We start from the raw sequence: 17,175 nt of genomic DNA, 5'->3' as shown, positions 1-17,175 counted from the left end.
GTGGGAATTGAGGAGGCATCATTCCTTCTCTCTTCCATTCCCACACAGGTCAGCAGGGATAAGAAATGAAAGAATCCTTTCTTCTTTTTCCCCTTCCCTTTTTTGGGTCTCTTCTCCTGAGAGACCACTGGGTGACTTTGGACCTGACCCATGTTTAAGTTTGACCAAACTGCAAGTCTTCAGCCAAGGCAGGTGGGAGGAAGGGGCTTCAGCCTGCAGACCCCTATACGACTCCCCGTCAGAGAGCTCCTCTCGCTCACCTAGCTGCGTCTTACTATTGGTCCTGGTTGTCTCTCTTCAAGTGTAGTAGTCAAAGAACTTATGTTCTTCCATACTCTTTGGTTGAAGTGTAGTAGATAATCTTCACTCTCCGGTGTCAATCTTCTACTGTGCTGCGCGGCTGTGCGCACCTGTTTATATAGCCCTTCCGAGCCACTGTGACATCACAAGGCAATCATGGTCTGGGTGATGATGTCATAATGCAGTATGCGACTCACAGTTTTGGTGTTCCAAGTGCAATTTTTTGTTGCTCTGGACCCCTGTATGTACACAAACATACTGTATATACACAAACACATTGTATGTAAGCACACACACACACACACACACACACATACTCACACCCACACACATATACAATCCATCAAGTTTCCAAGATGAGTCATTAATAAAATGTTTAATGTTCAGCTTGTTGTGTTCAGTATGATAGTATAATATTCAGTCAGGTGGTTGAGCGGTTAGGGAATCGGGCTTGTAATCTGAAGGTTGCCAGTTTGATTCCCGGCCGTGCAAAATGACGTTGTGTCCTTGGGCAAGGCACTTCACCCTACTTGTCTCGGGGGGAATGTCCCTGTACTTACTGTAAGTCGCTCTGGATAAGAGCGTCTGCTAAATGACTAAATGTAAATGTAAATGATATTGAATTTACTACTAGTAACACTACAGTACACTACAGTAACACTACTGTAATATATGCAGAAAATACTTTCTAGCAATACTTTAACCACATGAACTAACTAGCTAAGAATTTAGATTGAGATATAGGCCTATGTCTGATGCCTGAACATTTGAAATCACAAACTACTTTTGAAATAGCCTAAGCTATGTAGGTTTGTATCATTCTGAAATCATTGTTCATCATTGTTTAATTAATGCATTTGGCTATATGTTTTAGCCAGCATAAGTTGCCATCGTTACTGAATTTGAACTACGGTGAGCTGGCTTTATGGAACAGAATAAACTAGAAATGAGTCTGACTAACTGACATAAGCCTGGCATATTCGGTAACCTCGCTTTAAGGAACAGGCCTCAGGCGGAAGACTGGGTGTTGTTTCTGACTGGGTTAAGTGAGAGGTCGAAGGTGAATGATTGACTTGATTGGCTGATGGTCTGATTGTCATCAGGAGTGTGTGGTCATGATATGGCATTAGTGATGATGTTCCTGCTAGTAATGGAGAGACCCAGCTTGTTAGGGCACAGCTTATTAAGGACCAAGGCACACATCACAGGTGTGCCCCTGCAGCAATCACAGCTCCTCTACCTGCCTGCCATCCTGCAACAGAACCAAAGACACCGAAACAGAAGACAGGGAGAGGAGACCCAAACAATGCACATAGAGCCGACAATCTAACATGGTTTATGCCATCATCAGAACAGGCATAACCTCCCGATCACTACAAGTCATTCAGGTGATGGTTATGTCCTATTGACTCATACAGCTGTGAACTGTATCCATTCTCAAGTAGGATTGAACAATTATAGCCTACTGAAGAAACCGTGCTTTCACTGAACCACGACCTAGAATAGTCTAGGTGACCACAATAGTGTGTTTCATGCTTGTAAAGTTTGCATTCATTACATTTGTAATATTGCTTGTATTTGGTTATTTCCCAACATGTGGCAACAGTGTAGTTTAATTGTATTTAGTTTATTTGATGTGTTTGCTAACTTGGTGGTGCTAATGAGTTACCAATGAATGTAGCCTATTGCTAATGGAGTTTTAATTTAAAATGTTGACTTCTGACTGCAGACTACTGTGTAGAAGTGCAAGACAGCAAATTAAACATCTTCAGACCATCAGTGAAGGTTTCAATTTTTTGTGTGGACGGACGCTACACTAACAGAAACCAGCAGACTGTTATAACATGATACAAACGTTTATTTGTCACTAGCTTATTGATATTGCTCATAATATTAAGCTTTAACACATGATTCTATACCATTACATTCACAACTGCAGACAAACTTACAGGGTTAATACTGAAGACATATTAGATGGTACCCAATTGCTGTGAAAGTACCAAGTCAATGAAGTGAATCACCAAGTACAAGTTCAAGACAAAATCAATGTATTTATTATAGATCTATAAAGTGCAGGTGTCTGATGCACTCAAGTTGAGCATCTCAGAAGACTGGACAAAGAATAAAGGAATCAGGGCAGTTAAATAGTATGACAACATGGGGGGTTTTACTCTCACATGAAACGTCAGGGGGTGATAATCAACATAGCCTTTGCAAGCACAGAAAGAGGACGCTGCATGCTAGATAGCTTTTGTTTAGGTCTTTAGATATAGGGCTCCTAGAAGTTGTATGGCACTTTGGTAATATTGTGACCACTGTCTGTGACACCAGTGTCACAGGCATTTCCTAGTCACACCTTGCAAAGAACTAACTTATGGATATGCAGGCATAAGCAAACAGCAAAATGTCAGTTTATCAATGATACAAGCAACATAATTCATAGATGGGTATATTATATATATATATATATACATAACCAAGGGTTATGTTCTAATGAGCTTAGGTATAGATCAGACATTGTTCATTATATTCCAAACAGTATAAAAGTAATAAAATAATCATTATCTTTAATTATTGTTAACTAATCAGTGGTTAAGGAAATACCTCTTCAATACACAATAAATACATTTAATTGTAAATCAAAATACAAGCAACGCAATCGCTACCAAGACGAACCTTTTGACAACGGCGTTGTCTATACCTAGTCCAATTATTGAGGGATCCTTAGGGGTGGGAAAAGAAAGAATACAAATAATATATATGTGAGAGAACAAAGGTTGTGCTCTTGCCGAAGTCAAGCACACCCAATTACAAAGTAGTCTAGTATTTGGTTATCTTTAAACAGTTGTGAAACACTGCCATCTTCTGAAAGGTGAGGCAGTGTTGCCACAGGAACACACCAATATGTGTTCAACAGACTCCTTGAACACGAAAGTATTCCGCAAATAACTATCCATCCGACGCATGTTTTGGCCGATATGATGACATGCAATATAGCACATGAAAAGCTGGTATTCGTATCCATCGCCACTAGATGACGCTCTGACTCATGGTATTAACACCAACAGGTGTGTCGTGCAGAGCATCTCTATAGATATCTCGGGGAAGAGATAAACAATTTTACACATCACATAATTTATGAAGAGTTCTTTGAAGACTGAATGAATTATAAATAGAATTGACGGTGGTCTGGAGGCGCATACTTGTGAGCGTGAATGATGTCCTTAATCAAAACGCTGGAAGATACTAGGTTACAATTCCATTTACCTCTGCCGGAGCATAGGCGAGCAAGGCTACCCTCAGCATTTCAACATTGAAATCTATTTTCAAGGAGCTCAAACTGTAACTACAATTCATAGGTAAAATAACTAAGCCTAGTATATCCTGTGACAATATAGCTGAGAAAGGTATCTTCAGAATCCTGAGATTTGGCAAGTGACTAAAGCCTAGTCTTTCAGGGATGGTTGGGACAAAAGTTGTCACTGATGTAGCCTTGCGTAGGCCTACTTCAAAAAGCATTTTCATTTTAGTTAATATATGGTGTATATGCAATAAATTAACAGTGCAGCCCACTACATGTGGTATTGCAGTCAACCCAGTTTAACAAATTGTAATAATAAATATCTATAAATTATACCATGGGCCTGCATGCAACACTGAAGCAGATTTGCACTTTACTAACCTATACAATGTGTATAAAAACAGTTAAAGAAACCAAGTTCAACCAATATGTAAATGTTCTGGTTCAAGTGAAAGGTTGAAAACATAAACTAATAATAATGAACCACCTTCAGATCTTAAAAAGTAAAAGGACATAGCACATGCCCACCTGTCAAATTTGTATAATAACTAGAGAGGGTACAATTTCTGGGGAAATTGTAGGGTGTGCTTGCTTGCGTCGGTTGCACAGGGGTCTGTATATTTTATATAAAAATGCATAGGGCCTACTTATTATGTATAAAGATTACATAGATTTAAACGCATCTTGAAAAATGATGACTTTTATAATATTTTTATGGATATAATAACCAAACTGTCACCAGATTATTCTAATAATGTCTGGCCTGCTTCCACACCCTTTACTTTTCCAATAACGTTTTGAATAAAATTCCAATTAATCACTAATCTATGAAAATAGCATGAAATCCTCGCTAATCTCAATATATTTTTCAAACTTGTTTCAAAAAATCTCAAATACACACCATATTATTCTAATAATGTCTGGCCTACTTACACACCCTTTACTTTTTCAATATTGTTTTTAAAAAATGATATAAAATCGCTAATCTCTGAAAATAGCATGAAATCCTTGCTAATATCAATATCTTTTTCAAATTTGTTAAAATAAATCTCAAATATACACCATATTATTCTACTAATGTCTGGCCTACTTCCACAGCCTTTACTTTTTCAATAATGTTTTTAAAAGAATGATAGAAAATCGCTAATCTCTGAAAATAGCATGAAATCCTTGCTAATATCAATATCTTTTTCAAATTTGTTAAAAAAAATCTCAAATATACACCATATTATTCTAATAATGTCTGGCCTACTTCCACACCCCTTACTTTTCCAATAACGTTTTGAATAAAATTCCATTTTATCACTAATCTATGAAAATAGCATGAAATCCTCACTAATCTCAATATCTTTTTCCAACTTGTTTCAAAAAATCTTAAATACACACCAGATTATTCTAATAATGTCTGGCCTACTTCCACACCCTTTACTTTTTCAATAAAACTTTAAAAAAACGATAGAAAATTGCTAATCTCTGAAAATAGCATGAAATCCTCACTAATCTCAATATCTTTTTCAAACTTGTTTAAAAAAATCTCAAATACACACCAGATTATTCTAATAATGTCTGGCCTACTTCCACAGCCTTTACTTTTTCAATAATGTTTTTAAAAAATGATAGAAAATCGCTAATGTCTGAAAATAGTTACTAAATTGGACGTTTTGATAATGAAACTTTTTTGTATAGATAGTGTTCCTGGTAAATTTCACCCAGATATTAAAAATATCTGTAATAAGAGCACAGGCAAGAGACAATAGTGCTTCATTACCTGTACAAACACATAGTATACAGTGTCCAGTTTAATTTTGAGTGAGTGTGAGAATTATTTCTGAAAATAACATGTACCTCTTGATTGTATGATCAAACACGTTGCAGAATATGAAGACTGAATTTGTGGGGATTTTCTCGCGAGAAAATGTTTTGGGAGAAGGACTTGTTGTGAGAAAGCATTTGGGGGGTGGGAATTCTTGCGAGAAAGTGTTTAGAGGGTGGGACTTCTTGCGAGAAAGTGTTTAGAGGGTGGGACTTATTGCGAGAAAGTGTTTAGGCGGTGGGACTTCTGGTGAGAATTTTGCCTGAGAATAACATGTACCTCTTGATTGTACGATCAAAACACATTCCAGAATATCAAGACTGAATTTATGCTTTTTTTTCTAGGTATCCATTATCAACCCTGGTCCTGGGGACCCTGTCACATGTTTGATAAGTTTAGCTCTTCCAACACACCTGATTCAAAATGAATGGGCTTGTTAGCAGGCTTCTGATAGCATTCATTTGAATAAAATGTGTTGGAACAAGGAAACATCTAAAACATACGGGGCACTGGAGCTACAGGACCAGGGTTGAGTGTGCCATCCTGACTACAGTAATCTGAGGATTTGCAGGCTTTAAAAGAGATTCTTACATGTCTAAAAATGACAGAATGTACTGTTTTGTCCACTCTCACCCTCTGTAATGTAGAGATCTGTGTAGATGTTTTCAAGACGTGTTGGGAGTCCTTGCTTAGCAATGCCCTCAAACACAGTTTGACACATTTTCTTCAGTGCAGATTTGTGTTTATGTTGACACATCACAGCACGCTGATCTGATAAAAAAAAACAGATGATATTGATTACAATGAGTCTTTAGTTGTTGCACACACAGTGCTAGATGAAAGTGTATACAACAATACTTTATTGGTTAAACAAAACTCTACAAATGATCCCAACATTGAATTGTTTATGATAACACATTATTTTGTGACATTCCCAATCATGGGTTACCCCTATTCTTACAACATTCCTCAAATAACCTTCCACATACAACCATAAATAGGTCAACAGAGACTGAATATGAATGATCTTACTTTTCTCAGTGTCAGCGAGTTCCTTCTGTTCATGTTCCTCAGGACGTGCAGTGTGATCTTCGGAGCTCCCTCTCTGCCACTGCTCTCCTGCTTCTGATGTTCAGGATCCACCACTTCCTGGTCCTCCCTCTGACTCTCTAAGGCTTCTGGGAAATCTGAACTCAGAATCTTTATGAACCTCTTCAGCTCATTCTTCACCAAAAATGCTGATGTTCTCTTCAAGCAACTGAAACAGAGAGGGAAGATATCAGATGAACATGGAATATACATACACATAAAATAATATACACATTTTCTACCCAATAACAATATATTTCAATATAAAAGGAGATCATATTGTTTCTTATTGAGAGAAACATTTGACATAAACCACATACCATTAATATGGAGGACAAGTCTACAGGACAACTCTGGTCTGACTCTTAGTCTGTGCTCTGTGGACAAACGATTACAATACCCAATGAGATGAACCACATGCACAAAGGCTGAGATGAGACTCGAAGGCTAATGTACTCAACTGTCCCCACTCATGCACACACTGTGGGTGACAGAAAATACACAACATCCCATGCCACTAGATGGCACTGTTTCTTTAATAGAATACTTCAACAACAGGTGAGCTACAGCAAAAAAACGCAATCATTGCCAGGTAAACAGGTTTGGTGGATTTCAACCACAATGACATCAGGGTCCACCTCACACAAGGTTGCATGTTTGATACCACCCTGCTTGAGACCTTCTGGCCTCAACCAGTTAAACTTTCGGGTAACTTTGGGCCTGGGTTCCTGCAGGGACTTGAGACTGACTTTCACTGTGTGTGTGTATGTGTGTGTGTGTGTGTGTGTGTGTGTGTGTGTGTGTGGGGGGGGGGGGGGGGTCATTAGTTCAAACAGTCATTAGTTCTGCATTGTTCTCTCCTTTTTACATAAAGGCATTTTACAAAACGTCCCTACTTGTAGAATCGGTCTTTCAGGTGGAGAGTGGAGTTCCAACTACCAAACACACTCACAGGCTAGGCTTTACCAGGAGGTCCCTCAAGACTCTTCTCAATAAGGAATAGCATGTTTTTCTAAATTGTGTCATTAGAGACTGTATTGTTATTAATAGATCACATTTTTACCTTTGGTCAGTCGTAATGTCTTTGTCTCTGAAGGCAATAGGTTGATCCATAGACCTATCACTCTTCATGGACACACAGCTGGGTACAGGTGAGGCTGGTCTCTCCTGCTGTATTAGGCTTCAACAGAGACATACCTTCAGTCTCTCATTTATTCTGATTGATGAAAGATTAATTAATTAACTCAGGCACACGCTGTTGCCATCCTGTGGACCTACCTGTATCGCAGGTGGGATATTCAGATGTACTGATCCTGTGTAGGTGTTACACGTGTACCTCATGATGACCAATACAGATGTCTGATGTGGTCTGCCACTGCGAGGACGGTCAGCTGTCCTTCCTGTCTCCCTGTAGTGCTGTCTTAGGCGTCTCACAACACGGACATTGCAATTTTTTGGTCATCAATAAATTGTCAAATAATTAAGCAAGTGTCTTGACTGAATTGTGTCTGTGATGTCAGAAACGATTTTCGTTAGAGAGAAACAGATCGGGGAGGTGTCTTCTGTACCAGGAAGAGACAGAGCGCTCACCTCACCGGCTTCCACAACAAGTCTGTACTCTCACAACGCGCTCTCTGCGCCGTGCCTCATTCCGCTCATTCCAATCAGAATTTGTTTTTATTGCCATTTAAGTTTACACAAACACGGAATTTACTGTGGCAGGAAGGTGCATACAATCAACATACACACTTTAATTTTAAAAAGTTGAATATATAAATACAATTAAAAAGTCTAGAGCTTAACACCGAGGAGAGAGGACCTGAACTTTCGCTTAGAGTATTGAACTGGCTGAAATCATATATCACAGGAAGGAAGTTTTATGTTAGTTTAGGTGACCATAGGTCCAAGAAACATGAGAACTGCTATGGGGTTGCTCAAGGAAGCTGCTTAGGTCCATTACTTTTTTCTCTTTATATGTTACCACTCGGCGACATAATCAGAGAACATAACATAGATTTCCATAGCTATGCGGATGACACACAACTATATATATCCACTGAACCCAACGATGCAACGGCCATCAATTCCATTACCAACTGCCTGTTGGCAATAAACAAATGGATGAATGATAACTTTCTTAAATTAAATGAAGACAAAACCGAAGTCCTACTATGTGGCCCCAAATCCAAAAGAGAGATGCTTATTAAGAATCTTGGAGGCTTAACCCCCTGTCTTAAACCAGAGGTGACGAGTCTCTGTGTAATCCTGGACTCAGATTTGAATTTCAACTCTCACATTAATAAAGTGACCAAAACAGCTTTCTTTCACCTGAGGAATATAGCAAAGGTACGACCATTCATAAACCAAAATGATGCAGAGAAGTTAATTCATGCTTTTATATCCAGCCTGCTGGACTACTGTAACGCACTTTTCACTGGTCTTCCCAAGAAAACCACTGAAAGACTACAGCTCATTCAAAATTCTGCAGCTAGATAATTAACCAAAACTAAAAGGAGAGAACACATTAGTCCTGTCCTAGCTACTTTACACTGGCTCCCTGTTACCTTCAGAATTGACTTTAAGGTCCTTTTCCTCACAAAGCTCTACACGGACAAGGACCTAGCTACATTGCTAACTCCTTTATAAACTACACACCAGCTAGAACACTGCGATCATCAAATGCAGGCCTATTAGAGGTCACCAGAAGCAGTCATAAGAAGATTGGTGATTCGGCCTTTGTCAATTACGCCCCAAAACTATGGAACAAATTACCCATAAATATTAGGGAAGCAAACACTCTAAACATTTTTAAAAGACAGCTTAAAACCTATCTTTTTACCGAAGCATTTAAGTAATGTTATCTCAAAAGGGTTTTCCTACTTTTTAAAGTTGTTTTCTCTCTTGAACAGAGATCTTATTGGGATTTTTATTTTTGTTTGAATTGTTTATCACTTGTATTATTGTTTTTATTGATTTTATGTAAAGCACCTTGAGCTACAATTCTTGTATGAAATGTGCTATATAAATAAAGTCTTACTTACTTACTTACTTAGAAACACTGCGTAACACACAGCCTATTCTACTGCCTATTGAAATGAACAATCGAAAATCTTCTAAAAGAGAAATTGTGCTTGCGTGGACATCTCTCCTGTACCAATAACTCGTACATACACTAGGGCGTAGGTTTGCATAAGGACCATAGGGACTAGTCACGACCAAAGTTTGGGAAAGACACAATCGTCCCCACCAATATTTTGTTAATTTTCGAAAAAAATATCTATTTGTTTCTATCTCATTCGTATTATTATCTATACTATGTTCGTCGCTGAGAAAAGTGAAAAATACATTTCCAAGTTAACCAATGCGCCCTCGAGCCTGCGACACAAGATGATGTCATTTAAGTTAATTGGCTGAAGTGGCAGAGTCAGAAACACTTCGTGAATCGTGACTTGCAGAAAGAGAGCTGGCAGTACGCCAGGAAATTATAAAGCCTCATATTCGTTTGGTCTCAGCATTGATATTTTTGACCCTTTTGTGCTTTATAGATAGGAAAATGTCACCCAAAAAGAAGAGAGATATCGGAAGTTTTTTCACCACCCAGAGAGTAAGCTATCAAGAAGGTCGTTGTTAGCTCGCTAGTAGGAAAACTACACACACAGTGCAAACCTGCTAGCCTTACACCGCCACCCATTGTACAATGGAAACATGTTTTGAAAGTTGTTAGTGTAGTAGAGCATGTAACTTTTGTTTGTATTAAATCTATCCCTAGCGTCTGCAATCTTTCGACCAGTGTGTTCTTGTTGAAGCCAGAATGATAAAGCTAACCTACCCACATAATGGGACCGTGCTAGTTTAGCCTAGTACCATCAGGCTAGCAACTCAAAAGTGATGTTAACTGATAATAAGTAGGCCTATATGATCCCTTGGATAGTAATATCAGAGAATATCTAATATAAGGAGAACTGCCACTCTCGGGAAACTTCCGGGTTCTTAACTGGTTGCAGTTCCATGTGAGGGCGATAACGAGGCTCTGGTAATATGCCTATCCCTGTAATTTCGACCAATGTCAGCAGTCAACTAAGCATGGTTAGTGTCTGTATTAAATTAATGAATTACTGTGCAGGAAAAAAAAGCACCCTAAAGATACAGATGGAGAGCAGGTTGGTGATGAATCAGCATCAGGGGTTCAGGTGAGAAGTTGAATTGTCCATTTTGGTAAAGATTGCATTAAATTAATTTTTTTAAGGGATGTTTAGACAATGTTACCCATGAATGTTATCATTCACACTTATACTTGTAGATAGTAAAAATGTGCTATAAATTGGTATGCCCAAATGTATGCATCTTATATGATTTCATTGCTCAGAAGTCCAGTACAGATGATGTAGGCTTAGTACAGCTCCATAAAACCTGAACCAATTACCTACATATTAAATAAAATATTTCTGATCAAAGTGTCCCTACCAAAGCTGAGACCAAACCTACGCCCTTGCATACACATTATTCAGTTGATTGTTTGAGGTGACGTTATGCGATGTATGCATATCTATCTTCAGGTATGTTGGTTTGGATAGGCCAGGCTCAACTGACTCAACTCAGTATGCAAAAGAGAAAGACTGTCACTCTGGACACGCATGTAGCTGGACTCCAGACTACCGATGAAATACTGTGGATATACAATGAATGGAGATTACTGCAGGTGAACCGGGTCCGGGGGTAATTCCTAAGAACTCTGTTAGATGAGCGGTTTAAAGACAGACTTCAACTGGACAGACAGACCGGATTTGACCTCTGTGTCCAGGAGAGGGATTCCAGGTGCTGCAGACTAGTTCCCTCGCCAGACCATTTATGTAAATATTAAAGAGGGTGGGACTCAGATTGCATCTCTGTCTTCCTCCTCGACCTTGGACAAAGAAGTCTGTATGCCTTTGTCCAATTTTGACTGCACACTTGTTATTTGTATACATTGATTTTATGAGGTCATATGTTTTACCCTCGACTCCGCTCTCTATCAGTTTATATAAAAGGCCTTCATGCCAGATTGAGTCAAATGCTTTTTGGAAATCAACAAATCAAGAGAAGATTGTATTCTTGTTTTGGTTAATTTGTTGGTCGACAATTGTTTCTAGAGTGAATATATGATCCGATGTACGGAAATTTGGTAGAAAGCCAATTTGACATTTGCTCAGTATATTGTTTTCGCTGAGAAAGTGCAGGAGTCTGTTATTAATAATACTACAGAGGATTTTACCCAGTCTGCTGTTGACACATATCCCACGGTAATTATTGGGATCTCTCTCTCACACACACGCCTGAATACCTGAATGGGAAATCATTTGAACTGTCAAATTCTCTCTCTCACACAAACACACCCAAATGCACACGTGCAATATATATATATATATACACACATACACATGTCAGTCACACACACAGTATATTTTGTTTGTGTGTCTAGGTCACTCACTGTCTCAGGTTGTGGCATACTGATACATACTGGGCAGCAAGTTATGCCCTGTCTCCTTCTCCTAGGAGTTTTTTTTACCTTTGAAGGTCACTAAGACCGTTGAAATCTGAGATTACAGAGTGGAATTTGTTCCAGTAACCATTTCTGATATCACTGAATGTTTCACATTGTAGAAGGAAGTGTGCCCCTCCCTCCCTATCCTTGCTCTCTGTGTGCCACACACACACCGGCACAATATCCAATTCACTTATCCATCAACATGGACACTACTATCTGGGTGATCTACTCTTGGATTATGAGTGGTAAAAGATATTACACTGTACAAAATTGTTTATCGTTGATAATTCTGAAACAGAAAGTGTGTCTGATAATCTTTAATTAAAACTCGAAATTTCTGTCTCTAAGAATGTTTGCTGGTGTAGCCCAGAGTCAACTGACAGTGAGGTCGCAAAAGGGAGAGACTATCACTCTGTACACAGGTGTATCTGGACAGACCGGATCTCTCACCGTGAGAGACATCTCACTCCACGACGCCGGAGTGTATCAGTTACGAACCATCAGAGGAGACAAAGTGGCTTATCAAACCTTTACTCTATCTGTTTATGGTTAGCTTGGTTTAATTGTTTTACACCGGTCTGAATTATACAGTAGCTGCGGCATTGAGTATAGGTTCTTTATTACCTGAATACTTGTCCCACACGTGTGTGGGATTATTGTTTGATACCAGAGTAAATGATCTTTCCATTGTTAAGGCAATGCCGCAGGATGACTTCAAGCACTTTATTTATAACAAATAATTTTGTAGCACAGTCTACTGGTCAACATGAGCTACCAGAATGATTCAGAGTTTAAAGTCTCAAAATATGGAGGGAGGGGAGGGGGGGTAATCTTCAGCAGGCACCAAACACTATTGATATGCAGCTATCTATTAATATGAATATTTATAGTGAGTATGAATATTCATAGATTTCACATGACATCACGTTCCAAGGGGCACGCCCGAGGGCACAAAAGATTTTCCGCTGCCCGCCAACCATAAGAAAGTTATAGCCTACATTTACTCTGAGTCTGTTGCTTTTGTGTTGCCAAAATGCCAGATAGTTGTTGTGCTATTGGATTCATTAATCGAAGAGTAGACAAGCCTGGGCTGTGTTTCTATAGAATTCCGTCCGATAAAGAAAACCCAGAGAGGAGATGATTCAGTGTGCTGTTTCTCTCCATGTCATGCCTTTTGAGAAGACTTAAAGATAACCATCTACTATTCACTTTTGACCACAGAACCAGGAAACACTAGTAAAATTCCTTGGTTGTGTGTATGTGTTTCTTCAGGTCTTCCTACTAACACCAACTTTTGCAATCACCCTTGGGATATCCTGGTTCCTGGACTCCTGGTGGCTGTGGCTGTGGTTATGGTTGGGGCTGTGGCATTATACAGGAAGTTTAAGGTAGAACATGGCAGAACATTCTACCAATGTTGAAAATTATTAGTCATTCTAGTATATACTTGTAGATGTTACCGTTGACTGCTGAAGGGCTCTATGTCTTCTAGTAAGCAAGTCAACATTCCTCCGATATGAACATAGTATCAGATATGATTAGAACATATATTGTATGTTAATATACAATATCTGTTCTGATCCCTCTTTCATTTCTACCTTGCTCAACAAAAACCAGGCCAGAGGTTCCTGAGAATTCTAATCATCATCAATCAACATTAAACTACATGTTTATCTGTCCTCACATCATTCAGTGCCTGTGGCTCCAAACCCTGACGAGAGAGCGCCTGAGTTAGTCAGGTACAGTTAACTGGTTGGAGAAGAATGTTTACTTTGAGTACAATAGATGAGGCTTTAATGGTGGGTTATAAAATAAAACCCTGTCTCTGCAGACGTGGATAGAGTAGATGGTCTCGGCGGGACTGAAGTGGTTGTAGAGCATTGCATGTTGGTGTATATCTCCTACATAAGGAAGCTTTTGGACGTCTAGAAGAACGCTGATTCATTTTTTTGCTGACTATCTCATTGGAAATGATTTCAGGCAACTAGATGACTTATGTCTAACAAGGTTCTTTAAAGATCCTGTAAAGTCAATTCCATGTTTTGCTTCCAAGTACATTATATACGTGTGAAATTAGTTCCTGTGTCACTAAGTGAATGTTGTAGCTCGATGAGTCTTTCATGGATGAAACATGCCTATTCATTTTGCTTCTGTTGGATACAGCTGTTGATTAAAGTTTCTTGTATTGATGAAATAGTAGTTATTGTGTACATGTAAGAACCTTCTATAATCTGGTGTCGGGAGAGAGACAATAAGGTAAGTTATTTTTTGTATGTGTACTGTTAAACATAAAGGAGATAAGCTGGCATGTAATAAGAAATATGGGGACCTTACCAAACAAGGTGAAATAATTTGAAACCTCAGATAGATCGGCTACTGTTCTTCCATGTTTTATGCATTTCGTATTCCTAAATATTGTAGTTTTATGATGCATTGGTGTTTTGGGGGGGTGATGATGAGTGTCTTCTACTTTCTCCCTGTGTGACAGTGGAGGATTTGGAGCGTAATGATGGAACTGCAGAGAGGCCCTACTTCATGTCCGAGAACCTGCTCACCATCCTGAACAAGTCCAACGAGGGGACCAAGACAATGGACTAACCTGAAGGACCGTGTGTGTGTATGTGTCCATATGACTGTTATTGATTGCCACACTGTGTTTGGGTAAGTGTGTGTGTGTGTGTGATGGTTTTTTTGATTGACTGTCAGATGACGTGCGTGTGCATGTGAGTGAAGAGAACAAAGGGAGATGAGTTCCAACAGCCATTATTAACCATGTCTGTGATGTGTATGGAATGTGCCTTAAGTATGCTATAAAGTAGCTGGGCTCCGTATAATTTTGACACAAGCAAAGCAATGAGAGATTACTTTTTTTAACAAGAATAGTTGTCTTTTTGACACCCGTTCATACTGGCTACTGAAGTAACACGGTCTAATTGATAAGTGGCAATTGTTTGCTAAACAGTAGGTGAAAATGACAGGACAAAAATGGATTTCATTGTCGGGTTTCTATTCAACCATGATTGTACTTTTGACATTTGATTTTAGAGAACTTTAACTGTTAATTCTTTTTTCTCTTAGATGTCTGAGTTGCTATCTTGAAAATGACAGTTTTATCTGTCGGGTTACTATGGATTGACAATAGTCTGTTGCTTTAGGCCTATTGTACCAATGCCACCAGTATTACATTTGAAAAAAAAGCTGTCATGCTAAGATACTAAAATGTTCTATAAAGTTATTTTATTTTCCTGATTAGGTTGTCTTGATTCATGTTGTTAAGCATTCACCATGTACTGCCCTGTATTGTACTTACAATTTACCAAAGCAGGTTTTACAGTTTAAACCATAAACTAAAGTAGAGTTGAGACTGAAAATATTTTGTCAGCTTGACCTAAAATGCATTATTTTGTAATGCTCAAGTTGTGTTTGTAATGTGATATTACAACATGTAATGTGTTGTTGCTTTTCACAGTGAAGGTTCTTGTAAATAAAGTGTTTCGTAAGCTACAAGACGTTATTGAAGTGTGATATGTTTATGATGAAGACATTAATATAATTTCAAGAGTAATCATTTCTATGTACATAATTAGATGCAGCATGTCTTGTATCATACTGGATACAACATTTAAATTGTTCTAATTTTGTCAGTAACGAGACTCTAGTTGTAAATTACATTCAGTTGACCATAGAGACAGTTGTTGTTTTGTTAACAATTAAACAAGATAAACATTCAACAACAATATTTAAAAAATATTATGAGAAAGCAATTATAATAGCGGCTACACCTGCTTGTGATTGGCTTTTGTCTGAGAGAATGTGAGTGTGTGTGTGTGTTGGTGTGTGTGCAGTCATGATCCAAATGAAACACACAATCAAGCCCCCAGGTGTGTTCGAACAGGAGTGTGACTTCCCTGAAGTCAGGTGTTCTTCCTGGACACAGAATCAGAATCAGAAAGGGGTTTTAATCGCCATGAAAGTTTGCATAGACAAGAAATGTACTTTGGCAGGATGGTGCATACATTAAACATATAGGAATATTAAAACTTACATATGTGATCTAACTATTCAAAAGGAACAAAGTCTCGCTGATACTACATTTACATGACGCTCTTATACAGAGCGACTTACAGTAAGTACAGGGACATTCACCCGAGGCAAGTAGGGTGAAGTGCCTTGCCCAAGGACACACAGTCATTTTTCACAGCCTGGAATCGAACCAGCAACCTTTGGATTACTAGCCCATTCCCTAACAGCTCAGCCACCTGACTCCACTAAGCGGAGTCTAGCTAATACGAAAGGGTTTAGAATAAAATATAAAGTAGCCATAATTTAAAAATACAGATACAAATACTACAAAAGATACAAATAGGGCAAATTGCAATGTGGCAAGGTGTCATTGTGCAGGTTGTGATTAAAGTCATTAAAGTCAGTGTGAGCCCTTGGCCTTGTTGAAGAGGCCAACAGCGGATGGAAAGAAACTGTTCTTATGGCGTGAGGTTCGACCGCAGCCTTCTGCCAGAGGGGGGTAGCTGGAACAGGGAGTGTCCAGGGTGGGAGGGGTCGGCCACAATCTTCCTCGCTCGCCTCAAGGTCCTTGAGGTGTGCAGGTCCTCGAGGGTAGGCAGATTGCAGCTGATCACCTTCTCAGCAGTGCGGATGATACGCTGCAGTCTGCTCTTGTCCTTGGCAGTGTCTTTGGCAGGTTGAATTTCTTCAGCTGCCGTCGGAAGTACATCCTCTGTTGTGCTTTTTTGGTGAGGGAGTTGATGTTCAGTTCCCACTTGAGGTCCTGGGATAGGATGGTGCCCAGGAAGCGGAAGGACTCCACAGTGTTGACTGGGGAGTCACACAGGGTGATGGGGGTGAGTGGGGCTGTATTTTTCCTGAAGTCCACAACCATCTCCACTGTGTTAAGAGCATTGAGCTCAAAGTTGTTCTGGCTACACCAGGTCACCAGGTTGTCAGCTTCCCACCTGTAATCAGACTCGTCCCCATCAGAGATGAGCCCAATGAGGGTGGTGTCGTCCGCAAACTTCAGAAGTTTGACAGACGGATGACTGGAGGTGCAGCTTTTGGTGTACAGGGAGAAGAGCAGAGGGGAAAGGACGCAGCCCTGAGGAGATCCGGTGCTGATGGACCGGGAGTCAGAGA

The sequence above is a fragment of the Osmerus eperlanus genome, chromosome 4 (genome assembly GCF_963692335.1).
Source record: "Osmerus eperlanus chromosome 4, fOsmEpe2.1, whole genome shotgun sequence".
Lineage (NCBI taxonomy): Eukaryota > Metazoa > Chordata > Actinopteri > Osmeriformes > Osmeridae > Osmerus > Osmerus eperlanus.
This window is presented reverse-complemented; position numbering follows the sequence as displayed.